Source organism: Triturus cristatus, chromosome 4_2 (assembly GCF_964204655.1).
Source record: "Triturus cristatus chromosome 4_2, aTriCri1.1, whole genome shotgun sequence".
Taxonomy (NCBI): Eukaryota; Metazoa; Chordata; class Amphibia; order Caudata; family Salamandridae; genus Triturus; species Triturus cristatus.
The window spans coordinates 930,868,317-930,890,816 of record NC_140586.1 but is presented as its reverse complement, the minus strand read 5'-3'; the positions used below and the strand labels follow the sequence as shown (position 1 = coordinate 930,890,816).

The 22,500-nt window shown below is 49.7% G+C and overlaps 36 non-coding genes across 36 annotated transcripts in view; 22 read left to right on the top strand and 14 right to left on the bottom strand.

Moving 5' to 3' along the window:
• TRNAN-GUU (transfer RNA asparagine (anticodon GUU)) overlaps positions 1-49 on the top strand; it is a 74-nt gene extending 25 nt beyond the window's left edge. Inside the window, exon 1 of the tRNA in view lies at positions 1-49. This exon is cut by the window's left edge and continues 25 nt beyond it. This is a non-coding gene — a tRNA (tRNA-Asn).
• Positions 50-292: 243 nt separating this feature from the next.
• TRNAW-CCA (transfer RNA tryptophan (anticodon CCA)) lies at positions 293-365 on the top strand. Its single transcript has one exon. It is a non-coding gene; the product is annotated as a tRNA-Trp (tRNA).
• A 71-nt stretch (positions 366-436) lies between these two features.
• TRNAG-GCC (transfer RNA glycine (anticodon GCC)) lies at positions 437-507 on the bottom strand. The gene has a single exon. It is a non-coding gene; the product is annotated as a tRNA-Gly (tRNA).
• Positions 508-1,656: 1,149 nt separating this feature from the next.
• On the top strand, positions 1,657-1,730 carry TRNAN-GUU (transfer RNA asparagine (anticodon GUU)). Its single transcript has one exon. It is a non-coding gene; the product is annotated as a tRNA-Asn (tRNA).
• A 243-nt stretch (positions 1,731-1,973) lies between these two features.
• On the top strand, positions 1,974-2,045 carry TRNAW-CCA (transfer RNA tryptophan (anticodon CCA)). The gene has a single exon. It is a non-coding gene; the product is annotated as a tRNA-Trp (tRNA).
• Positions 2,046-2,116: 71 nt separating this feature from the next.
• TRNAG-GCC (transfer RNA glycine (anticodon GCC)) lies at positions 2,117-2,187 on the bottom strand. Its single transcript has one exon. It is a non-coding gene; the product is annotated as a tRNA-Gly (tRNA).
• A 1,455-nt stretch (positions 2,188-3,642) lies between these two features.
• Positions 3,643-3,714, top strand: TRNAW-CCA (transfer RNA tryptophan (anticodon CCA)). Its single transcript has one exon. It is a non-coding gene; the product is annotated as a tRNA-Trp (tRNA).
• Positions 3,715-3,785: 71 nt separating this feature from the next.
• On the bottom strand, positions 3,786-3,856 carry TRNAG-GCC (transfer RNA glycine (anticodon GCC)). The gene has a single exon. It is a non-coding gene; the product is annotated as a tRNA-Gly (tRNA).
• Positions 3,857-5,327: 1,471 nt separating this feature from the next.
• TRNAW-CCA (transfer RNA tryptophan (anticodon CCA)) lies at positions 5,328-5,399 on the top strand. The gene has a single exon. It is a non-coding gene; the product is annotated as a tRNA-Trp (tRNA).
• A 71-nt stretch (positions 5,400-5,470) lies between these two features.
• TRNAG-GCC (transfer RNA glycine (anticodon GCC)) lies at positions 5,471-5,541 on the bottom strand. The gene has a single exon. It is a non-coding gene; the product is annotated as a tRNA-Gly (tRNA).
• Positions 5,542-7,025: 1,484 nt separating this feature from the next.
• Positions 7,026-7,097, top strand: TRNAW-CCA (transfer RNA tryptophan (anticodon CCA)). The gene has a single exon. It is a non-coding gene; the product is annotated as a tRNA-Trp (tRNA).
• Positions 7,098-7,168: 71 nt separating this feature from the next.
• On the bottom strand, positions 7,169-7,239 carry TRNAG-GCC (transfer RNA glycine (anticodon GCC)). The gene has a single exon. It is a non-coding gene; the product is annotated as a tRNA-Gly (tRNA).
• Positions 7,240-8,400: 1,161 nt separating this feature from the next.
• On the top strand, positions 8,401-8,474 carry TRNAN-GUU (transfer RNA asparagine (anticodon GUU)). The gene has a single exon. It is a non-coding gene; the product is annotated as a tRNA-Asn (tRNA).
• A 243-nt stretch (positions 8,475-8,717) lies between these two features.
• Positions 8,718-8,789, top strand: TRNAW-CCA (transfer RNA tryptophan (anticodon CCA)). The gene has a single exon. It is a non-coding gene; the product is annotated as a tRNA-Trp (tRNA).
• Positions 8,790-8,860: 71 nt separating this feature from the next.
• TRNAG-GCC (transfer RNA glycine (anticodon GCC)) lies at positions 8,861-8,931 on the bottom strand. Its single transcript has one exon. It is a non-coding gene; the product is annotated as a tRNA-Gly (tRNA).
• A 1,154-nt stretch (positions 8,932-10,085) lies between these two features.
• TRNAN-GUU (transfer RNA asparagine (anticodon GUU)) lies at positions 10,086-10,159 on the top strand. Its single transcript has one exon. It is a non-coding gene; the product is annotated as a tRNA-Asn (tRNA).
• A 243-nt stretch (positions 10,160-10,402) lies between these two features.
• Positions 10,403-10,474, top strand: TRNAW-CCA (transfer RNA tryptophan (anticodon CCA)). Its single transcript has one exon. It is a non-coding gene; the product is annotated as a tRNA-Trp (tRNA).
• Positions 10,475-10,545: 71 nt separating this feature from the next.
• TRNAG-GCC (transfer RNA glycine (anticodon GCC)) lies at positions 10,546-10,616 on the bottom strand. Its single transcript has one exon. It is a non-coding gene; the product is annotated as a tRNA-Gly (tRNA).
• Positions 10,617-12,087: 1,471 nt separating this feature from the next.
• Positions 12,088-12,159, top strand: TRNAW-CCA (transfer RNA tryptophan (anticodon CCA)). The gene has a single exon. It is a non-coding gene; the product is annotated as a tRNA-Trp (tRNA).
• Positions 12,160-12,230: 71 nt separating this feature from the next.
• TRNAG-GCC (transfer RNA glycine (anticodon GCC)) lies at positions 12,231-12,301 on the bottom strand. Its single transcript has one exon. It is a non-coding gene; the product is annotated as a tRNA-Gly (tRNA).
• Positions 12,302-13,772: 1,471 nt separating this feature from the next.
• On the top strand, positions 13,773-13,844 carry TRNAW-CCA (transfer RNA tryptophan (anticodon CCA)). Its single transcript has one exon. It is a non-coding gene; the product is annotated as a tRNA-Trp (tRNA).
• Positions 13,845-13,915: 71 nt separating this feature from the next.
• Positions 13,916-13,986, bottom strand: TRNAG-GCC (transfer RNA glycine (anticodon GCC)). The gene has a single exon. It is a non-coding gene; the product is annotated as a tRNA-Gly (tRNA).
• A 1,494-nt stretch (positions 13,987-15,480) lies between these two features.
• On the top strand, positions 15,481-15,552 carry TRNAW-CCA (transfer RNA tryptophan (anticodon CCA)). Its single transcript has one exon. It is a non-coding gene; the product is annotated as a tRNA-Trp (tRNA).
• A 71-nt stretch (positions 15,553-15,623) lies between these two features.
• Positions 15,624-15,694, bottom strand: TRNAG-GCC (transfer RNA glycine (anticodon GCC)). The gene has a single exon. It is a non-coding gene; the product is annotated as a tRNA-Gly (tRNA).
• A 1,177-nt stretch (positions 15,695-16,871) lies between these two features.
• On the top strand, positions 16,872-16,945 carry TRNAN-GUU (transfer RNA asparagine (anticodon GUU)). The gene has a single exon. It is a non-coding gene; the product is annotated as a tRNA-Asn (tRNA).
• Positions 16,946-17,188: 243 nt separating this feature from the next.
• TRNAW-CCA (transfer RNA tryptophan (anticodon CCA)) lies at positions 17,189-17,260 on the top strand. Its single transcript has one exon. It is a non-coding gene; the product is annotated as a tRNA-Trp (tRNA).
• A 71-nt stretch (positions 17,261-17,331) lies between these two features.
• On the bottom strand, positions 17,332-17,402 carry TRNAG-GCC (transfer RNA glycine (anticodon GCC)). The gene has a single exon. It is a non-coding gene; the product is annotated as a tRNA-Gly (tRNA).
• Positions 17,403-18,556: 1,154 nt separating this feature from the next.
• Positions 18,557-18,630, top strand: TRNAN-GUU (transfer RNA asparagine (anticodon GUU)). The gene has a single exon. It is a non-coding gene; the product is annotated as a tRNA-Asn (tRNA).
• Positions 18,631-18,873: 243 nt separating this feature from the next.
• On the top strand, positions 18,874-18,945 carry TRNAW-CCA (transfer RNA tryptophan (anticodon CCA)). Its single transcript has one exon. It is a non-coding gene; the product is annotated as a tRNA-Trp (tRNA).
• A 71-nt stretch (positions 18,946-19,016) lies between these two features.
• On the bottom strand, positions 19,017-19,087 carry TRNAG-GCC (transfer RNA glycine (anticodon GCC)). The gene has a single exon. It is a non-coding gene; the product is annotated as a tRNA-Gly (tRNA).
• A 1,177-nt stretch (positions 19,088-20,264) lies between these two features.
• Positions 20,265-20,338, top strand: TRNAN-GUU (transfer RNA asparagine (anticodon GUU)). The gene has a single exon. It is a non-coding gene; the product is annotated as a tRNA-Asn (tRNA).
• A 243-nt stretch (positions 20,339-20,581) lies between these two features.
• On the top strand, positions 20,582-20,653 carry TRNAW-CCA (transfer RNA tryptophan (anticodon CCA)). The gene has a single exon. It is a non-coding gene; the product is annotated as a tRNA-Trp (tRNA).
• Positions 20,654-20,724: 71 nt separating this feature from the next.
• On the bottom strand, positions 20,725-20,795 carry TRNAG-GCC (transfer RNA glycine (anticodon GCC)). Its single transcript has one exon. It is a non-coding gene; the product is annotated as a tRNA-Gly (tRNA).
• Positions 20,796-21,961: 1,166 nt separating this feature from the next.
• TRNAN-GUU (transfer RNA asparagine (anticodon GUU)) lies at positions 21,962-22,035 on the top strand. Its single transcript has one exon. It is a non-coding gene; the product is annotated as a tRNA-Asn (tRNA).
• A 243-nt stretch (positions 22,036-22,278) lies between these two features.
• TRNAW-CCA (transfer RNA tryptophan (anticodon CCA)) lies at positions 22,279-22,350 on the top strand. The gene has a single exon. It is a non-coding gene; the product is annotated as a tRNA-Trp (tRNA).
• Positions 22,351-22,421: 71 nt separating this feature from the next.
• On the bottom strand, positions 22,422-22,492 carry TRNAG-GCC (transfer RNA glycine (anticodon GCC)). Its single transcript has one exon. It is a non-coding gene; the product is annotated as a tRNA-Gly (tRNA).
• Between the last annotated feature and the right edge of the window lie 8 nt (positions 22,493-22,500).

The window sequence follows — 22,500 nt, the reverse complement described above, 5'->3', positions numbered from 1 at the left end:
CGTTCGGCTGTTAACCAAAAGGTTGGTGGTTCAAGCCCACCCAGGGACGTTTCCTTTTGCATGCATGAAGCACTTTAATAAATCATAGTAATGTGCCTTTGGTCTAGAGCTCCTGCGTGAGACCCTTTCCCTGAACATTTCAATCCTCTGCGTTCTCTCTGCACCTGCACTCAATTTCATCAATAGGATGGAAAACAAAAAGCCAAACCTTGTAATACAACCCTAGGCATATAAGGAGGTGGGCAAAAATGAAAAGGCTCACAACATTTGCTGATGTGACTCCAAAAGCAAGGACCTTGTGGCGCAACGGTAGCGCGTCTGACTCCAGATCAGAAGGTCGCGTGTTCAAATCACGTCGGGGGTCACTGTTTCCCATTTTATGCCCCACTGAGTTCCCATATTTGATTTAGAAAGCAAAGTCAAAAGAACACAGCCTTGCATTGGCCGGGAATCGAACCCGGGCCTCCCGCGTGGCAGGCAAGAATTCTACCACTGAACCACCAATGCTTCACATGTGTAGCTTAGAGACAGAGCTCTGTCCAAGACAGTGATGAGGCGCACGCACTCAAATTGCACACCTATGAACAAAGTGTGTGCAACAGACATTGGAATGCCAACGTTTCACATGATGGCAAGAATCAGATGCAGGAGACTATAAGTATGAATGTTTTTGCATTTGCTGAGGTCACTGGCTTGGGACTAGTGTTGTGGTTATCAGGGCATGATGGCAGGCTGCTCCCGACAGAAGTGGCTCATAGAAGGCAGCCTCCAGATCACCAGCACTATTGTGTTTCAGATCATGTCACTGAACTCTCCTCCTTAAAAATCCTTCCCACTGTCTTTGCCAAATTCCCTGTCCTCCCCGAAATTCTGGGGTGAAACGGGCAGAGTTCTGCGCCCTGCGTCCCTTTATGCGTCCCTAACTCGCTCCCAACTCGGGCACAGCCCTGGTCGGGCTTAGACCACTGGGGCCTCTGGAGAGCAAGACCTCCAGAAGCCTATGGTCAGGCCTATTGCACAGGCATTTTGTGCCTGGCCATTCCGGGATTGTTGTGTTTCAAGGCCCAGCCATCAATACTAATGTGATGGCTTTCCCTGAGAACCCTCATGTCCCTGTCCTCCCAAGAGCCCGAGCTTTTATGTAAAATAAGGTGTGCACCTTGGGCCTTCCCCTTTGCGCTCTCTGCCCCCTCTCTTTCTCCAAAGCTGAGCTCTGCAGGTAAATGTATCTATCTGAGTGAGGGGCTAGGGAGGAACTTGCCCAGCAGTCTTACAAAGCAAGAGTTCAGAGAAAGCACCTGCTCTGGGAAGGAGACTCCGCTCACAGAGAAGACAAGTCTAACATGCCACAGTGAAGATTGGATGGGCAAGACACACGCCTGACAGGCTGGTAGAACACCACCAGAGGAGCAGATAGCTACGCTAAGAAGGCCACAGAAAAGTCATACATGTATCTCATACACTGGGACTGGTTGTAATACTGGCCCTAACACCATTAGACAGTAGTCTGCGCATCATAACACCCAACAGTGACAAGACACTAAGCAAATGACAAATGCTGCATAGGATAAAGACGCCTTATATAACACAAGCTCAAGGCAGGCGCGCACACATAAAGATATATGTTGAGTCTCAGGAGAGGTGCTTTTGTCACTAGTCTCTGTGGCGCAATCGGTTAGCGCGTTCGGCTGTTAACCGAAAGGTTGGTGGTTCAAGCCCACCCAGGGACGTTTCCTTTTGCATGCATGAAGCACTTTAATAAATCATAGTAATGTGCCTTTGGTCTAGAGCTCCTGCGTGAGACCCTTTCCCTGAACATTTCAATCCTCTGCGTTCTCTCTGCACCTGCACTCAATTTCATCAATAGGATGGAAAACAAAAAGCCAAACCTTGTAATACAACCCTAGGCACATAAGGAGGTGGGCAAAAATGAAAAGGCTCACAACATTTGCTGATGTGACTCCAAAAGCAAGGACCTCGTGGCGCAACGGTAGCGCGTCTGACTCCAGATCAGAAGGTTGCGTGTTCAAATCACGTCGGGGTCACTGTTTACCATTTTATGCCCCACTGAGTTCCCATATTTGATTTAGAAAGCAAAGTCAAAAGAACACAGCCTTGCATTGGCCGGAAATCAAACCCGGGCCTCCCGCGTGGCAGGCGAGAATTCTACCACTGAACCACCAATGCTTCACATGTGTAGCTTAGAGACAGAGCTCTGTCCAAGACAGTGATGAGGCGCACGCACTCAAATTGCACACCTATGAACAAAGTGTGTGCAACAGACATTGGAATGCCAACGTTTCACATGATGGCAAGAATCAGATGCAGGAGACTATAAGTATGAATGTTTTTGCATTTGCTGAGGTCACTGGCTTGGGACTAGTGTTGTGGTTATCAGGGCATGATGGCAGGCTGCTCCCGACAGAAGTGGCTCATAGAAGGCAGCCTCCAGATCACCAGCACTATTGTGTTTCAGATCATGTCACTGAACTCTCCTCCTTAAAAATCCTTCCCACTGTCTTTGCCAAATTCCCTGTCCTCCCCGAAATGCTGGGGTGAAACGGGCAGAGTTCTGCGCCCGGCGTCCCTAACGCGCTCCCAACGCGGCCTACAGCCCTGGTCGGGCTTAGACCACTGGGGCCTCTGGAGAGCAAGACCTCCAGAAGCCTATGGTCAGGCCTATTGCACAGGCATTTTGTGCCTGGCCATTCCGGGATTGTTGTGTTTCAAGGCCCAGCCATCAATACTAATGTGATGGCTTTCCCTGAGAACCCTCATGTCCCTGTCCTCCCAAGAGCCCGAGCTTTTATGTAAAATAAGGTGTGCACCTTGGGCCTTCCCCTTTGCGCTCTCTGCCCCCTCTCTTTCTCCAAAGCTGAGCTCTGCAGGTAAATGTATCTATCTGAGTGAGGGGCTAGGGAGGGCCTTGCCCAGCAGTCTTACAAAGCAAGAGTTCAGAGAAAGCACCTGCTCTGGGAAGGAGACTCCGCTCACAGAGAAGACAAGTCTAACATGCCACAGTGAAGATTGGATGGGCAAGACACACGCCTGACAGGCTGGTAGAACACCACCAGAGGAGCAGATAGCTACGCTAAGAAGGCCACAGAAAAGTCATACATGTATCTCATACACTGGGACTGGTTGTAATACTGGCCCTAACACCATTAGATAGTAGTCTGCGCATCATAACACCCAACAGTGACAAGACACTAATCAAATGGCAAATGCTGCGTAGGATAAAGACGCCTTATATAACACAAGCTCAAGGCAGGCGCGCACACATAAAGATATATGTTGAGTCTCAGGAGATGTGCTTTTGTCACTAGTCTTTGTGGCGCAATCGGTTAGCGCGTTCGACTGTTAACCGAAAGGTTGGTGGTTCAAGCACACCCAGGGACGTTTCCTTTTGCATGCATGAAGCACTTTAATAAATCATAGTAATGTGCCTTTGGTCTAGAGCTCCTGCGTGAGACCCTTTCCCTGAACATTTCAATCCTTTGCGTTCTCTCTGCACCTGCACTCAATTTCATCAATAGGATGGAAAACAAAAAGCCAAACCTTGTAATACAACCCTAGGCAGATAAGGAGGTGGGCAAAAATGAAAAGGCTCACAACATTTGCTGATGTGACTCCAAAAGCAAGGACCTCGTGGCGCAACGGTAGCGCGTCTGACTCCAGATCAGAAGGTTGCGTGTTCAAATCACGTCGGGGTCACTGTTTCCCATTTTATGCCCCACTGAGTTCCCATATTTGATTTAGAAAGCAAAGTCAAAAGAACACAGCCTTGCATTGGCCGGGAATCGAACCCGGGCCTCCCGCGTGGCAGGCGAGAATTCTACCACTGAACCACCAATGCTTCACATGTGTAGCTTAGAGACAGAGCTCTGTCCAAGACAGTGATGAGGCGCACGCACTCAAATTGCACACCTATGAACAAAGTGTGTGCAACAGACATTGGAATGCCAACGTTTCACATGATGGCAAGAATCAGATGCAGGAGACTATAAGTATGAATGTTTTTGCATTTGCTGAGGTCACTGGCTTGGGACTAGTGTTGTGCTTATCAGGGCATGATGGCAGGCTGCTCCCGACAGAAGTGGCTCATAGAAGGCAGCCTCCAGATCACCAGCACTATTGTGTTTCAGATCATGTCACTGAACTCTCCTCCTTAAAAATCCTTCCCACTGTCTTTGCCAAATTCCCTGTCCTCCCCGAAATGCTGGGGTGAAACGGGCAGAGTTCTGCGCCCTGCGTCCCTAACGCGCTCCCAACGCGGCCTACAGCCCTGGTCGGGCACAGCCCTGGTCGGGCTTAGACCACTGGGGCCTCTGGAGAGCAAGACCTCCAGAAGCCTATGGTCAGGCCTATTGCACAGGCATTTTGTGCCTGGCCATTCCGGGATTGTTGTGTTTCAAGGCCCAGCCATCAATACTAATGTGATGGCTTTCCCTGAGAACCCTCATGTCCCTGTCCTCCCAAGAGCCCGAGCTTTTATGTAAAATAAGGTGTGCACCTTGGGCCTTCCCCTTTGCGCTCTCTGCCCCCTCTCTTTCTCCAAAGCTGAGCTCTGCAGGTAAATGTATCTATCTGAGTGAGGGGCTAGGGAGGGCCTTGCCCAGCAGTCTTACAAAGCAAGAGTTCAGAGAAAGCACCTGCTCTGGGAAGGAGACTCCGCTCACAGAGAAGACAAGTCTAACATGCCACAGTGAAGATTGGATGGGCAAGACACACGCCTGACAGGCTGGTAGAACACCACCAGAGGAGCAGATAGCTACGCTAAGAAGGCCACAGAAAAGTCATACATGTATCTCATACACTGGGACTGGTTGTAATACTGGCCCTAACACCATTAGATAGTAGTCTGCGCATCATAACACCCAACAGTGACAAGACACTAAGCAAATGGCGAATGCTGCGTAGGATAAAGACGCCTTATATAACACAAGCTCAAGGCAGGCGCGCACACATAAAGATATATGTTGAGTCTCAGGAGATGTGCTTTTGTCACTAGTCTTTGTGGCGCAATCGGTTAGCGCGTTCGACTGTTAACCGAAAGGTTGGTGGTTCAAGCACACCCAGGGACGTTTCCTTTTGCATGCATGAAGCACTTTAATAAATCATAGTAATGTGCCTTTGGTCTAGAGCTCCTGCGTGAGACCCTTTCCCTGAACATTTCAATCCTCTGCGTTCTCTCTGCACCTGCACTCAATTTCATCAATAGGATGGAAAACAAAAAGCCAAACCTTGTAATACAACCCTAGGCACATAAGGAGGTGGGCAAAAATGAAAAGGCTCACAACATTTGCTGATGTGACTCCAAAAGCAAGGACCTCGTGGCACAACGGTAGCGCGTCTGACTCCAGATCAGAAGGTTGCGTGTTCAAATCACGTCGGGGTCACTGTTTCCCATTTTATGCCCCACTGAGTTCCCATATTTGATTTAGAAAGCAAAGTCAAAAGAACACAGCCTTGCATTGGCCGGAAATCGAACCCGGGCCTCCCGCGTGGCAGGCGAGAATTCTACCACTGAACCACCAATGCTTCACATGTGTAGCTTAGAGACAGAGCTCTGTCCAAGACAATGATGAGGCGCACGCACTCAAATTGCACACCTATGAACAAAGTGTGTGCAACAGACATTGGAATGCCAACGTTTCACATGATGGCAAGAATCAGATGCAGGAGACTATAAGTATGAATGTTTTTGCATTTGCTGAGGTCACTGGCTTGGGACTAGTGTTGTGGTTATCAGGGCATGATGGCAGGCTGCTCCCGACAGAAGTGGCTCATAGAAGGCAGCCTCCAGATCACCAGCACTATTGTGTTTCAGATCATGTCACTGAACTCTCCTCCTTAAAAATCCTTTCCCACTGTCTTTGCCAAATTCCCTGTCCTCCCCGAAATGCTGGGGTGAAACGGGCAGAGTTCTGCGCCCTGCGTCCCTTTATGCGTCCCTAACTCGCTCCCAACGCGGCCTACAGCCCTGGTCGGGCACAGCCCTGGTCGGGCTTAGACCACTGGGGCCTCTGGAGAGCAAGACCTCCAGAAGCCTATGGTCAGGCCTATTGCACAGGCATTTTGTGCCTGGCCATTCCGGGATTGTTGTGTTTCAAGGCCCAGCCATCAATACTAATGTGATGGCTTTCCCTGAGAACCCTCATGTCCCTGTCCTCCCAAGAGCCCGAGCTTTTATGTAAAATAAGGTGTGCACCTTGGGCCTTCCCCTTTGCGCTCTCTGCCCCCTCTCTTTCTCCAAAGCTGAGCTCTGCAGGTAAATGTATCTATCTGAGTGAGGGGCTAGGGAGGGCCTTGCCCAGCAGTCTTACAAAGCAAGAGTTCAGAGAAAGCACCTGCTCTGGGAAGGAGACTCCGCTCACAGAGAAGACAAGTCTAACATGCCACAGTGAAGATTGGATGGGCAAGACACACGCCTGACAGGCTGGTAGAACACCACCAGAGGAGCAGATAGCTACGCTAAGAAGGCCACAGAAAAGTCATACATGTATCTCATACACTGGGACTGGTTGTAATACTGGCCCTAACACCATTAGATAGTAGTCTGCGCATCATAACACCCAACAGTGACAAGACACTAAGCAAATGGCAAATGCTGCGTAGGATAAAGACGCCTTATATAACACAAGCTCAAGGCAGGCGCGCACACATAAAGATATATGTTGAGTCTCAGGAGATGTGTTTTTGTCGCTAGTCTTTGTGGCGCAATCGGTTAGCGCGTTCGACTGTTAACCGAAAGGTTGGTGGTTCAAGCACACCCAGGGACGTTTCCTTTTGCATGCATGAAGCACTTTAATAAATCATAGTAATGTGCCTTTGGTCTAGAGCTCCTGCGTGAGACCCTTTCCCTGAACATTTCAATCCTCTGCGTTCTCTCTGCACCTGCACTCAATTTCATCAATAGGATGGAAAACAAAAAGCCAAACCTTGTAATACAACCCTAGGCAGATAAGGAGGTGGGCAAAAATGAAAAGGCTCACAACATTTGCTGATGTGACTCCAAAAGCAAGGACCTCGTGGCGCAACGGTAGCGCGTCTGACTCCAGATCAGAAGGTTGCGTGTTCAAATCACGTCGGGGTCACTGTTTCCCATTTTATGCCCCACTGAGTTCCCATATTTGATTTAGAAAGCAAAGTCAAAAGAACACAGCCTTGCATTGGCCAGGAATCGAACCCGGGCCTCCCGCGTGGCAGGCGAGAATTCTACCACTGAACCACCAATGCTTCACATGTGTAGCTTAGAGACAGAGCTCTGTCCAAGACAGTGATGAGGCGCACGCACTCAAATTGCACACCTATGAACAAAGTGTGTGCAACAGACATTGGAATGCCAACGTTTCACATGATGGCAAGAATCAGATGCAGGAGACTATAAGTATGAATGTTTTTGCATTTGCTGAGGTCACTGGCTTGGGACTAGTGTTGTGCTTATCAGGGCATGATGGCAGGCTGCTCCCGACAGAAGTGGCTCATAGAAGGCAGCCTCCAGATCACCAGCACTATTGTGTTTCAGATCATGTCACTGAACTCTCCTCCTTAAAAATCCTTCCCACTGTCTTTGCCAAATTCCCTGTCCTCCCCGAAATGCTGGGGTGAAATGGGCAGAGTTCTGCGCCCTGCGTCCCTTTATGCGTCCCTAACGCGCTCCCAACGCGCTCCCAACGCGGCCTACAGCCCTGGTCGGGCTTAGACCACTGGGGCCTCTGGAGAGCAAGACCTCCAGAAGCCTATGGTCAGGCCTATTGCACAGGCATTTTGTGCCTGGCCATTCCGGGATTGTTGTGTTTCAAGGCCCAGCCATCAATACTAATGTGATGGCTTTCCCTGAGAACCCTCATGTCCCTGTCCTCCCAAGAGCCCGAGCTTTTATGTAAAATAAGGTGTGCACCTTGGGCCTTCCCCTTTGCGCTCTCTGCCTCCTCTCTTTCTCCAAAGCTGAGCTCTGCAGGTAAATGTATCTATCTGAGTGAGGGGCTAGGGAGGGCCTTGCCCAGCAGTCTTACAAAGCAAGAGTTCAGAGAAAGCACCTGCTCTGGGAAGGAGACTCCGCTCACAGAGAAGACAAGTCTAACATGCCACAGTGAAGATTGGATGGGCAAGACACACGCCTGACAGGCTGGTAGAACACCACCAGAGGAGCAGATAGCTACGCTAAGAAGGCCACAGAAAAGTCATACATGTATCTCATACACTGGGACTGGTTGTAATACTGGCCCTAACACCATTAGACAGTAGTCTGCGCATCATAACACCCAACAGTGACAAGACACTAAGCAAATGGCAAATGCTGCGTAGGATAAAGATGCCTTATATAACACAAGCTCAAGGCAGGCGCGCACACATAAAGATATATGTTGAGTCTCAGGAGATGTGCTTTTGTCTCTAGTCTCTTTGGCGCAATCGGTTAGCGCGTTCGGCTGTTAACCGAAAGGTTGGTGGTTCAAGCCCACCCAGGGACGTTTCCTTTTGCATGCATGAAGCACTTTAATAAATCATAGTAATGTGCCTTTGGTCTAGAGCTCCTGCGTGAGACCCTTTCCCTGAACATTTCAATCCTCTGCGTTCTCTCTGCACCTGCACTCAATTTCATCAATAGGATGGAAAACAAAAAGCCAAACCTTGTAATACAACCCTAGGCATATAAGGAGGTGGGCAAAAATGAAAAGGCTCACAACATTTGCTGATGTGACTCCAAATGCAAGGACCTCGTGGCGCAACGGTAGCGCGTCTGACTCCAGATCAGAAGGTTGCGTGTTCAAATCACATCGGGGTCACTGTTTCCCATTTTATGCCCCACTGAGTTCCCATATTTGATTTAGAAAGCAAAGTCAAAAGAACACAGCCTTGCATTGGCCGGGAATCGAACCCGGGCCTCCCGCGCGGCAGGCGAGAATTCTACCACTGAACCACCAATGCTTCACATGTGTAGCTTAGAGACAGAGCTCTGTCCAAGACAGTGATGAGGCGCACGCACTCAAATTGCACACCTATGAACAAAGTGTGTGCAACAGACATTGGAATGCCAACGTTTCACATGATGGCAAGAATCAGATGCAGGAGACTATAAGTATGAATGTTTTTGCATTTGCTGAGGTCACTGGCTTGGGACTAGTGTTGTGGTTATCAGGGCATGATGGCAGGCTGCTCCCGACAGAAGGGGCTCATAGAAGGCAGCCTCCAGATCACCAGCACTATTGTGTTTCAGATCATGTCACTGAACTCTCCTCCTTAAAAATCCTTCCCACTGTCTTTGCCAAATTCCCTGTTCTCCCCGAAATGCTGGGGTGAAACGGGCAGAGTTCTGCGCCCTGCGTCCCTAACGCGCTCCCAACGCGGCCTACAGCCCTGGTCGGGCACAGCCCTGGTCGGGCTTAGACCACTGGGGCCTCTGGAGAGCAAGACCTCCAGAAGCCTATGGTCAGGCCTATTGCACAGGCATTTTGTGCCTGGCCATTCCGGGATTGTTGTGTTTCAAGGCCCAGCCATCAATACTAATGTGATGGCTTTCCCTGAGAACCCTCATGTCCCTGTCCTCCCAAGAGCCCGAGCTTTTATGTAAAATAAGGTGTGCACCTTGGGCCTTCCCCTTTGCGCTCTCTGCCCCCTCTCTTTCTCCAAAGCTGAGCTCTGCAGGTAAATGTATCTATCTGAGTGAGGGGCTAGGGAGGGCCTTGCCCAGCAGTCTTACAAAGCAAGAGTTCAGAGAAAGCACCTGCTCTGGGAAGGAGACTCCGCTCACAGAGAAGACAAGTCTAACATGCCACAGTGAAGATTGGATGGGCAAGACACACGCCTGACAGGCTGGTAGAACACCACCAGAGGAGCAGATAGCTACGCTAAGAAGGCCACAGAAAAGTCATACATGTATCTCATACACTGGGACTGGTTGTAATACTGGCCCTAACACCATTAGATAGTAGTCTGCGCATCATAACACCCAACAGTGACAAGACACTAAGCAAATGGCAAATGCTGCGTAGGATAAAGACGCCTTATATAACACAAGCTCAAGGCAGGCGCGCACACATAAAGATATATGTTGAGTCTCAGGAGATGTGCTTTTGTCACTAGTCTCTGTGGCGCAATCGGTTAGCGTGTTCGGCTGTTAACCGAAAGGTTGGTGGTTCAAGCCCACCCAGGGACGTTTCCTTTTGCATGCATGAAGCACTTTAATAAATCATAGTAATGTGCCTTTGGTCTAGAGCTCCTGCGTGAGACCCTTTCCCTGAACATTTCAATCCTCTGCGTTCTCTCTGCACCTGCACTCAATTTCATCAATAGGATGGAAAACAAAAAGCCAAACCTTGTAATACAACCCTAGGCATATAAGGAGGTGGGCAAAAATGAAAAGGCTCACAACATTTGCTGATGTGACTCCAAAAGCAAGGACCTCGTGGCGCAACGGTAGCGCGTCTGACTCCAGATCAGAAGGTTGCGTGTTCAAATCACGTCGGGGTCACTGTTTCCCATTTTATGCCCCACTGAGTTCCCATATTTGATTTAGAAAGCAAAGTCAAAAGAACACAGCCTTGCATTGGCCGGGAATCGAACCCAGGCCTCCCGCGTGGCAGGCGAGAATTCTACCACTGAACCACCAATGCTTCACATGTGTAGCTTAGAGACAGAGCTCTGTCCAAGACAGTGATGAGGCGCACGCACTCAAATTGCACACCTATGAACAAAGTGTGTGCAACAGACATTGGAATGCCAACGTTTCACATGATGGCAAGAATCAGATGCAGGAGACTATAAGTATGAATGTTTTTGCATTTGCTGAGGTCACTGGCTTGGGACTAGTGTTGTGGTTATCAGGGCATGATGGCAGGCTGCTCCCGACAGAAGTGGCTCATAGAAGGCAGCCTCCAGATCACCAGCACTATTGTGTTTCAGATCATGTCACTGAACTCTCCTCCTTAAAAATCCTTCCCACTGTCTTTGCCAAATTCCCTGTCCTCCCCGAAATGCTGGGGTGAAACGGGCAGAGTTCTGCGCCCTGCGTCCCTAACGCGCTCCCAACGCGGCCTACAGCCCTGGTCGGGCACAGCCCTGGTCGGGCTTAGACCACTGGGGCCTCTGGAGAGCAAGACCTCCAGAAGCCTATGGTCAGGCCTATTGCACAGGCATTTTGTGCCTGGCCATTCCGGGATTGTTGTGTTTCAAGGCCCAGCCATCAATACTAATGTGATGGCTTTCCCTGAGAACCCTCATGTCCCTGTCCTCCCAAGAGCCCGAGCTTTTATGTAAAATAAGGTGTGCACCTTGGGCCTTCCCCTTTGCGCTCTCTGCCCCCTCTCTTTCTCCAAAGCTGAGCTCTGCAGGTAAATGTATCTATCTGAGTGAGGGGCTAGGGAGGGCCTTGCCCAGCAGTCTTACAAAGCAAGAGTTCAGAGAAAGCACCTGCTCTGGGAAGGAGACTCCGCTCACAGAGAAGACAAGTCTAACATGCCACAGTGAAGATTGGATGGGCAAGACACACGCCTGACAGGCTGGTAGAACACCACCAGAGGAGCAGATAGCTACGCTAAGAAGGCCACAGAAAAGTCATACATGTATCTCATACACTGGGACTGGTTGTAATACTGGCCCTAACACCATTAGATAGTAGTCTGCGCATCATAACACCCAACAGTGACAAGACACTAAGCAAATGGCAAATGCTGCGTAGGATAAAGACGCCTTATATAACACAAGCTCAAGGCAGGCGCGCACACATAAAGATATATGTTGAGTCTCAGGAGATGTGCTTTTGTCACTAGTCTTTGTGGCGCAATCGGTTAGCGCGTTCGACTGTTAACCGAAAGGTTGGTGGTTCAAGCACACCCAGGGACGTTTCCTTTTGCATGCATGAAGCACTTTAATAAATCATAGTAATGTGCCTTTGGTCTAGAGCTCCTGCGTGAGACCCTTTCCCTGAACATTTCAATCCTCTGCGTTCTCTCTGCACCTGCACTCAATTTCATCAATAGGATGGAAAACAAAAAGCCAAACCTTGTAATACAACCCTAGGCATATAAGGAGGTGGGCAAAAATGAAAAGGCTCACAACATTTGCTGATGTGACTCCAAAAGCAAGGACCTCGTGGCGCAACGGTAGCGCGTCTGACTCCAGATCAGAAGGTTGCGTGTTCAAATCACGTCGGGGTCACTGTTTCCCATTTTATGCCCCACTGAGTTCCCATATTTGATTTAGAAAGCAAAGTCAAAAGAACACAGCCTTGCATTGGCCGGGAATCGAACCCGGGCCTCCCGCGTGGCAGGCGAGAATTCTACCACTGAACCACCAATGCTTCACATGTGTAGCTTAGAGACAGAGCTCTGTCCAAGACAGTGATGAGGCGCACACACTCAAATTGCACACCTATGAACAAAGTGTGTGCAACAGACATTGGAATGCCAACGTTTCACATGATGGCAAGAATCAGATGCAGGAGACTATAAGTATGAATGTTTTTGCATTTGCTGAGGTCACTGGCTTGGGACTAGTGTTGTGGTTATCAGGGCATGATGGCAGGCTGCTCCCGACAGAAGTGGCTCATAGAAGGCAGCCTCCAGATCACCAGCACTATTGTGTTTCAGATCATGTCACTGAACTCTCCTCCTTAAAAATCCTTCCCACTGTCTTTGCCAAATTCCCTGTCCTCCCCGAAATGCTGGGGTGAAACGGGCAGAGTTCTGCGCCCTGCGTCCCTAACGCGCTCCCAACGCGGCCTACAGCCCTGGTCGGGCACAGCCCTGGTCGGGCTTAGACCACTGGGGCCTCTGGAGAGCAAGACCTCCAGAAGCCTATGGTCAGGCCTATTGCACAGGCATTTTGTGCCTGGCCATTCCGGGATTGTTGTGTTTCAAGGCCCAGCCATCAATACTAATGTGATGGCTTTCCCTGAGAACCCTCATGTCCCTGTCCTCCCAAGAGCCCGAGCTTTTATGTAAAATAAGGTGTGCACCTTGGGCCTTCCCCTTTGCGCTCTCTGCCCCCTCTCTTTCTCCAAAGCTGAGCTCTGCAGGTAAATGTATCTATCTGAGTGAGGGGCTAGGGAGGGCCTTGCCCAGCAGTCTTACAAAGCAAGAGTTCAGAGAAAGCACCTGCTCTGGGAAGGAGACTCCGCTCACAGAGAAGACAAGTCTAACATGCCACAGTGAAGATTGGATGGGCAAGACACACGCCTGACAGGCTGGTAGAACACCACCAGAGGAGCAGATAGCTACGCTAAGAAGGCCACAGAAAAGTCATACATGTATCTCATACACTGGGACTGGTTGTAATACTGGCCCTAACACCATTAGATAGTAGTCTGCGCATCATAACACCCAACAGTGACAAGACACTAAGCAAATGGCAAATGCTGCGTAGGATAAAGACGCCTTATATAACACAAGCTCAAGGCAGGCGCGCACACATAAAGATATATGTTGAGTCTCAGGAGATGTGCTTTTGTCACTAGTCTTTGTGGCGCAATCGGTTAGCGCGTTCGACTGTTAACCGAAAGGTTGGTGGTTCAAGCACACCCAGGGACGTTTCCTTTTGCATGCATGAAGCACTTTAATAAATCATAGTAATGTGCCTTTGGTCTAGAGCTCCTGCGTGAGACCCTTTCCCTGAACATTTCAATCCTCTGCGTTCTCTCTGCACCTGCACTCAATTTCATCAATAGGATGGAAAACAAAAAGCCAAACCTTGTAATACAACCCTAGGCAGATAAGGAGGTGGGCAAAAATGAAAAGGCTCACAACATTTGCTGATGTGACTCCAAAAGCAAGGACCTCGTGGCGCAACGGTAGCGCGTCTGACTCCAGATCAGAAGGTTGCGTGTTCAAATCACGTCGGGGTCACTGTTTCCCATTTTATGCCCCACTGAGTTCCCATATTTGATTTAGAAAGCAAAGTCAAAAGAAAACAGCTTTGCATTGGCCGGGAATCGAACCCGGGCCTCCCGCGTGGCAGGCGAGAATTCTACCACTGAACCACCAATGCTTCACATGTGTAGCTTAGAGACAGAGCTCTGTCCAAGACAGTGATGAGGCGCACGCACTCAAATTGCACACCTATGAACAAAGTGTGTGCAACAGACATTGGAATGCCAACGTTTCACATGATGGCAAGAATCAGATGCAGGAGACTATAAGTATGAATGTTTTTGCATTTGCTGAGGTCACTGGCTTGGGACTAGTGTTGTGGTTATCAGGGCATGATGGCAGGCTGCTCCCGACAGAAGTGGCTCATAGAAGGCAGCCTCCAGATCACCAGCACTATTGTGTTTCAGATCATGTCACTGAACTCTCCTCCTTAAAAATCCTTCCCACTGTCTTTGCCAAATTCCCTGTCCTCCCCGAAATGCTGGGGTGAAACGGGCAGAGTTCTGCGCCCTGCGTCCCTTTATGCGTCCCTAACGCGCTCCCAACGCGCTCCCAACGCGGCCTACAGCCCTGGTCGGGCACAGCCCTGGTCGGGCTTAGACCACTGGGGCCTCTGGAGAGCAAGACCTCCAGAAGCCTATGGTCAGGCCTATTGCACAGGCATTTTGTGCCTGGCCATTCCGGGATTGTTGTGTTTCAAGGCCCAGCCATCAATACTAATGTGATGGCTTTCCCTGAGAACCCTCATGTCCCTGTCCTCCCAAGAGCCCGAACTTTTATGTAAAATAAGGTGTGCACCTTGGGCCTTCCCCTTTGCGCTCTCTGCCCCCTCTCTTTCTCCAAAGCTGAGCTCTGCAGGTAAATGTATCTATCTGAGTGAGGGGCTAGGGAGGGCCTTGCCCAGCAGTCTTACAAAGCAAGAGTTCAGAGAAAGCACCTGCTCTGGGAAGGAGACTCCGCTCACAGAGAAGACAAGTCTAACATGCCACAGTGAAGATTGGATGGGCAAGACACACGCCTGACAGGCTGGTAGAACACCACCAGAGGAGCAGATAGCTACGCTAAGAAGGCCACAGAAAAGTCATACATGTATCTCATACACTGGGACTGGTTGTAATACTGGCCCTAACACCATTAGATAGTAGTCTGCGCATCATAACACCCAACAGTGACAAGACACTAAGCAAATGGCAAATGCTGCGTAGGATAAAGACGCCTTATATAACACAAGCTCAAGGCAGGCGCGCACACATAAAGATATATGTTGAGTCTCAGGAGATGTGCTTTTGTCACTAGTCTTTGTGGCGCAATCGGTTAGCGCGTTCGACTGTTAACCGAAAGGTTGGTGGTTCAAGCACACCCAGGGACGTTTCCTTTTGCATGCATGAAGCACTTTAATAAATCATAGTAATGTGCCTTTGGTCTAGAGCTCCTGCGTGAGACCCTTTCCCTGAACATTTCAATCCTCTGCGTTCTCTCTGCACCTGCACTCAATTTCATCAATAGGATGGAAAACAAAAAGCCAAACCTTGTAATACAACCCTAGGCAGATAAGGAGGTGGGCAAAAATGAAAAGGCTCACAACATTTGCTGATGTGACTCCAAAAGCAAGGACCTCGTGGCGCAACGGTAGCGCGTCTGACTCCAGATCAGAAGGTTGCGTGTTCAAATCACGTCGGGGTCACTGTTTCCCATTTTATGCCCCACTGAGTTCCCATATTTGATTTAGAAAGCAAAGTCAAAAGAACACAGCCTTGCATTGGCCAGGAATCGAACCCAGGCCTCCCGCGTGGCAGGCGAGAATTCTACCACTGAACCACCAATGCTTCACATGTGTAGCTTAGAGACAGAGCTCTGTCCAAGACAGTGATGAGGCGCACGCACTCAAATTGCACACCTATGAACAAAGTGTGTGCAACAGACATTGGAATGCCAACGTTTCACATGATGGCAAGAATCAGATGCAGGAGACTATAAGTATGAATGTTTTTGCATTTGCTGAGGTCACTGGCTTGGGACTAGTGTTGTGCTTATCAGGGCATGATGGCAGGCTGCTCCCGACAGAAGTGGCTCATAGAAGGCAGCCTCCAGATCACCAGCACTATTGTGTTTCAGATCATGTCACTGAACTCTCCTCCTTAAAAATCCTTCCCACTGTCTTTGCCAAATTCCCTGTCCTCCCCGAAATGCTGGGGTGAAACGGGCAGAGTTCTGCGCCCTGCGTCCCTTTATGCGTCCCTAACGCGCTCCCAACGCGCTCCCAACGCGGCCTACAGCCCTGGTCGGGCACAGCCCTGGTCGGGCTTAGACCACTGGGGCCTCTGGAGAGCAAGACCTCCAGAAGCCTATGGTCAGGCCTATTGCACAGGCATTTTGTGCCTGGCCATTCCGGGATTGTTGTGTTTCAAGGCCCAGCCATCAATACTAATGTGATGGCTTTCCCTGAGAACCCTCATGTCCCTGTCCTCCCAAGAGCCCGAGCTTTTATGTAAAATAAGGTGTGCACCTTGGGCCTTCCCCTTTGCGCTCTCTGCCTCCTCTCTTTCTCCAAAGCTGAGCTCTGCAGGTAAATGTATCTATCTGAGTGAGGGGCTAGGGAGGGCCTTGCCCAGCAGTCTTACAAAGCAAGAGTTCAGAGAAAGCACCTGCTCTGGGAAGGAGACTCCGCTCACAGAGAAGACAAGTCTAACATGCCACAGTGAAGATTGGATGGGCAAGACACACGCCTGACAGGCTGGTAGAACACCACCAGAGGAGCAGATAGCTACGCTAAGAAGGCCACAGAAAAGTCATACATGTATCTCATACACTGGGACTGGTTGTAATACTGGCCCTAACACCATTAGACAGTAGTCTGCGCATCATAACACCCAACAGTGACAAGACACTAAGCAAATGGCAAATGCTGCGTAGGATAAAGATGCCTTATATAACACAAGCTCAAGGCAGGCGCGCACACATAAAGATATATGTTGAGTCTCAGGAGATGTGCTTTTGTCTCTAGTCTCTTTGGCGCAATCGGTTAGCGCGTTCGGCTGTTAACCGAAAGGTTGGTGGTTCAAGCCCACCCAGGGACGTTTCCTTTTGCATGCATGAAGCACTTTAATAAATCATAGTAATGTGCCTTTGGTCTAGAGCTCCTGCGTGAGACCCTTTCCCTGAACATTTCAATCCTCTGCGTTCTCTCTGCACCTGCACTCAATTTCATCAATAGGATGGAAAACAAAAAGCCAAACCTTGTAATACAACCCTAGGCATATAAGGAGGTGGGCAAAAATGAAAAGGCTCACAACATTTGCTGATGTGACTCCAAATGCAAGGACCTCGTGGCGCAACGGTAGCGCGTCTGACTCCAGATCAGAAGGTTGCGTGTTCAAATCACATCGGGGTCACTGTTTCCCATTTTATGCCCCACTGAGTTCCCATATTTGATTTAGAAAGCAAAGTCAAAAGAACACAGCCTTGCATTGGCCGGGAATCGAACCCAGGCCTCCCGAGCGGCAGGCGAGAATTCTACCACTGAACCACCAATGCTTCACATGTGTAGCTTAGAGACAGAGCTCTGTCCAAGACAGTGATGAGGCGCACGCACTCAAATTGCACACCTATGAACAAAGTGTGTGCAACAGACATTGGAATGCCAACGTTTCACATGATGGCAAGAATCAGATGCAGGAGACTATAAGTATGAATGTTTTTGCATTTGCTGAGGTCACTGGCTTGGGACTAGTGTTGTGGTTATCAGGGCATGATGGCAGGCTGCTCCCGACAGAAGGGGCTCATAGAAGGCAGCCTCCAGATCACCAGCACTATTGTGTTTCAGATCATGTCACTGAACTCTCCTCCTTAAAAATCCTTCCCACTGTCTTTGCCAAATTCCCTGTTCTCCCCGAAATGCTGGGGTGAAACGGGCAGAGTTCTGCGCCCTGCGTCCCTAACGCGCTCCCAACGCGGCCTACAGCCCTGGTCGGGCACAGCCCTGGTCGGGCTTAGACCACTGGGGCCTCTGGAGAGCAAGACCTCCAGAAGCCTATGGTCAGGCCTATTGCACAGGCATTTTGTGCCTGGCCATTCCGGGATTGTTGTGTTTCAAGGCCCAGCCATCAATACTAATGTGATGGCTTTCCCTGAGAACCCTCATGTCCCTGTCCTCCCAAGAGCCCGAGCTTTTATGTAAAATAAGGTGTGCACCTTGGGCCTTCCCCTTTGCGCTCTCTGCCCCCTCTCTTTCTCCAAAGCTGAGCTCTGCAGGTAAATGTATCTATCTGAGTGAGGGGCTAGGGAGGGCCTTGCCCAGCAGTCTTACAAAGCAAGAGTTCAGAGAAAGCACCTGCTCTGGGAAGGAGACTCCGCTCACAGAGAAGACAAGTCTAACATGCCACAGTGAAGATTGGATGGGCAAGACACACGCCTGACAGGCTGGTAGAACACCACCAGAGGAGCAGATAGCTAGGCTAAGAAGGCCACAGAAAAGTCATACATGTATCTCATACACTGGGACTGGTTGTAATACTGGCCCTAACACCATTAGATAGTAGTCTGCGCATCATAACACCCAACAGTGACAAGACACTAAGCAAATGGCAAATGCTGCGTAGGATAAAGACGCCTTATATAACACAAGCTCAAGGCAGGCGCGCACACATAAAGATATATGTTGAGTCTCAGGAGATGTGCTTTTGTCACTAGTCTCTGTGGCGCAATAGGTTAGCGTGTTCGGCTGTTAACCGAAAGGTTGGTGGTTCAAGCCCACCCAGGGACGTTTCCTTTTGCATGCATGAAGCACTTTAATAGATCATAGTAATGTGCCTTTGGTCTAGAGCTCCTGCGTGAGACCCTTTCCCTGAACATTTCAATCCTCTGCGTTCTCTCTGCACCTGCACTCAATTTCATCAATAGGATGGAAAACAAAAAGCCAAACCTTGTAATACAACCCTAGGCATATAAGGAGGTGGGCAAAAATGAAAAGGCTCACAACATTTGCTGATGTGACTCCAAAAGCAAGGACCTCGTGGCGCAACGGTAGCGCGTCTGACTCCAGATCAGAAGGTTGCGTGTTCAAATCACGTCGGGGTCACTGTTTCCCATTTTATGCCCCACTGAGTTCCCATATTTGATTTAGAAAGCAAAGTCAAAAGAACACAGCCTTGCATTGGCCGGGAATCGAACCCGGGCCTCCCGCGTGGCAGGCAAGAATTCTACCACTGAACCACCAATGCTTCACATGTGTAGATTAGAGACAGAGCTCTGTCCAAGACAGTGATGAGGCGCACGCACTCAAATTGCACACCTATGAACAAAGTGTGTGCAACAGACATTGGAATGCCAACGTTTCACATGATGGCAAGAATCAGATGCAGGAGACTATAAGTATGAATGTTTTTGCATTTGCTGAGGTCACTGGCTTGGGACTAGTGTTGTGCTTATCAGGGCATGATGGCAGGCTGCTCCCGACAGAAGTGGCTCATAGAAGGCAGCCTCCAGATCACCAGCACTATTGTGTTTCAGATCATGTCACTGAACTCTCCTCCTTAAAAATCCTTCCCACTGTCTTTGCCAAATTCCCTGTCCTCCCCGAAATGCTGGGGTGAAACGGGCAGAGTTCTGCGCCCTGCGTCCCTTTATGCGTCCCTAACGCGCTCCCAACGCGCTCCCAACGCGGCCTACAGCCCTGGTCGGGCACAGCCCTGGTCGGGCTTAGACCACTGGGGCCTCTGGAGAGCAAGACCTCCAGAAGCCTATGGTCAGGCCTATTGCACAGGCATTTTGTGCCTGGCCATTCCGGGATTGTTGTGTTTCAAGGCCCAGCCATCAATACTAATGTGATGGCTTTCCCTGAGAACCCTCATGTCCCTGTCCTCCCAAGAGCCCGAGCTTTTATGTAAAATAAGGTGTGCACCTTGGGCCTTCCCCTTTGCGCTCTCTGCCTCCTCTCTTTCTCCAAAGCTGAGCTCTGCAGGTAAATGTATCTATCTGAGTGAGGGGCTAGGGAGGGCCTTGCCCAGCAGTCTTACAAAGCAAGAGTTCAGAGAAAGCACCTGCTCTGGGAAGGAGACTCCGCTCACAGAGAAGACAAGTCTAACATGCCACAGTGAAGATTGGATGGGCAAGACACACGCCTGACAGGCTGGTAGAACACCACCAGAGGAGCAGATAGCTACGCTAAGAAGGCCACAGAAAAGTCATACATGTATCTCATACACTGGGACTGGTTGTAATACTGGCCCTAACACCATTAGACAGTAGTCTGCGCATCATAACACTCAACAGTGACAAGACACTAAGCAAATGGCAAATGCTGCGTAGGATAAAGATGCCTTATATAACACAAGCTCAAGGCAGGCGCGCACACATAAAGATATATGTTGAGTCTCAGGAGATGTGCTTTTGTCTCTAGTCTCTTTGGCGCAATCGGTTAGCGCGTTCGGCTGTTAACCGAAAGGTTGGTGGTTCAAGCCCACCCAGGGACGTTTCCTTTTGCATGCATGAAGCACTTTAATAAATCATAGTAATGAGCCTTTGGTCTAGAGCTCCTGCGTGAGACCCTTTCCCTGAACATTTCAATCCTCTGCGTTCTCTCTGCACCTGCACTCAATTTCATCAATAGGATGGAAAACAAAAAGCCAAACCTTGTAATACAACCCTAGGCATATAAGGAGGTGGGCAAAAATGAAAAGGCTCACAACATTTGCTGATGTGACTCCAAATGCAAGGACCTCGTGGCGCAACGGTAGCGCGTCTGACTCCAGATCAGAAGGTTGCGTGTTCAAATCACATCGGGGTCACTGTTTCCCATTTTATGCCCCACTGAGTTCCCATATTTGATTTAGAAAGCAAAGTCAAAAGAACACAGCCTTGCATTGGCCGGGAATCGAACCCAGGCCTCCCGCGTGGCAGGCGAGAATTCTACCACTGAACCACCAATGCTTCACATGTGTAGTTTAGAGACAGAGCTCTGTCCAAGACAGTGATGAGGCGCACGCACTCAAATTGCACACCTATGAACAAAGTGTGTGCAACAGACATTGGAATGCCAACGTTTCACATGATGGCAAGAATCAGATGCAGGAGACTATAAGTATGAATGTTTTTGCATTTGCTGAGGTCACTGGCTTGGGACTAGTGTTGTGGTTATCAGGGCATGATGGCAGGCTGCTCCCGACAGAAGTGGCTCATAGAAGGCAGCCTCCAGATCACCAGCACTATTGTGTTTCAGATCATGTCACTGAACTCTCCTCCTTAAAAATCCTTCCCACTGTCTTTGCCAAATTCCCTGTCCTCCCCGAAATGCTGGGGTGAAACGGGCAGAGTTCTGCGCCCTGCGTCCCTTTATGCGTCCCTAACGCGCTCCCAACGCGGCCTACAGCCCTAGTCGGGCACAGCCCTGGTCGGGCTTAGACCACTGGGGCCTCTGGAGAGCAAGACCTCCAGAAGCCTATGGTCAGGCCTATTGCACAGGCATTTTGTGCCTGGCCATTCCGGGATTGTTGTGTTTCAAGGCCCAGCCATCAATACTAATGTGATGGCTTTCCCTGAGAACCCTCATGTCCCTGTCCTCCCAAGAGCCCGAGCTTTTATGTAAAATAAGGTGTGCACCTTGGGCCTTCCCCTTTGCGCTCTCTGCCCCCTCTCTTTCTCCAAAGCTGAGCTCTGCAGGTAAATGTATCTATCTGAGTGAGGGGCTAGGGAGGGTCTTGCCCAGCAGTCTTACAAAGCAAGAGTTCAGAGAAAGCACCTGCTCTGGGAAGGAGACTCCGCTCACAGAGAAGACAAGTCTAACATGCCACAGTGAAGATTGGATGGGCAAGACACACGCCTGACAGGCTGGTAGAACACCACCAGAGGAGCAGATAGCTACGCTAAGAAGGCCACAGAAAAGTCATACATGTATCTCATACACTGGGACTGGTTGTAATACTGGCCCTAACACCATTAGATAGTAGTCTGCGCATCATAACACCCAACAGTGACAAGACACTAAGCAAATGGCAAATGCTGCGTAGGATAAAGACGCCTTATATAACACAAGCTCAAGGCAGGCGCGCACACATAAAGATATATGTTGGGTCTCAGGAGATGTGCTTTTGTCACTAGTCTCTGTGGCGCAATCGGTTAGCACGTTTGGCTGTTAACCGAAAGGTTGGTGGTTCAAGCCCACCCAGGGACGTTTCCTTTTGCATGCATGAAGCACTTTAATAAATCATAGTAATGTGCCTTTGGTCTAGAGCTCCTGCGTGAGACCCTTTCCCTGAACATTTCAATCCTCTGCGTTCTCTCTGCACCTGCACTCAATTTCATCAATAGGATGGAAAACAAAAAGCCAAACCTTGTAATACAACCCTAGGCATATAAGGAGGTGGGCAAAAATGAAAAGGCTCACAACATTTGCTGATGTGACTCCAAAAGCAAGGACCTCGTGGCGCAACGGTAGCGCGTCTGACTCCAGATCAGAAGGTTGCGTGTTCAAATCACGTCGGGGTCACTGTTTCCCATTTTATGCCCCACTGAGTTCCCATATTTGATTTAGAAAGCAAAGTCAAAAGAACACAGCCTTGCATTGGCCGGGAATCGAACCCGGGCCTCCCGCGTGGCAGGCGAGAATTCTACCACTGAACCACCAATGCTTCACATG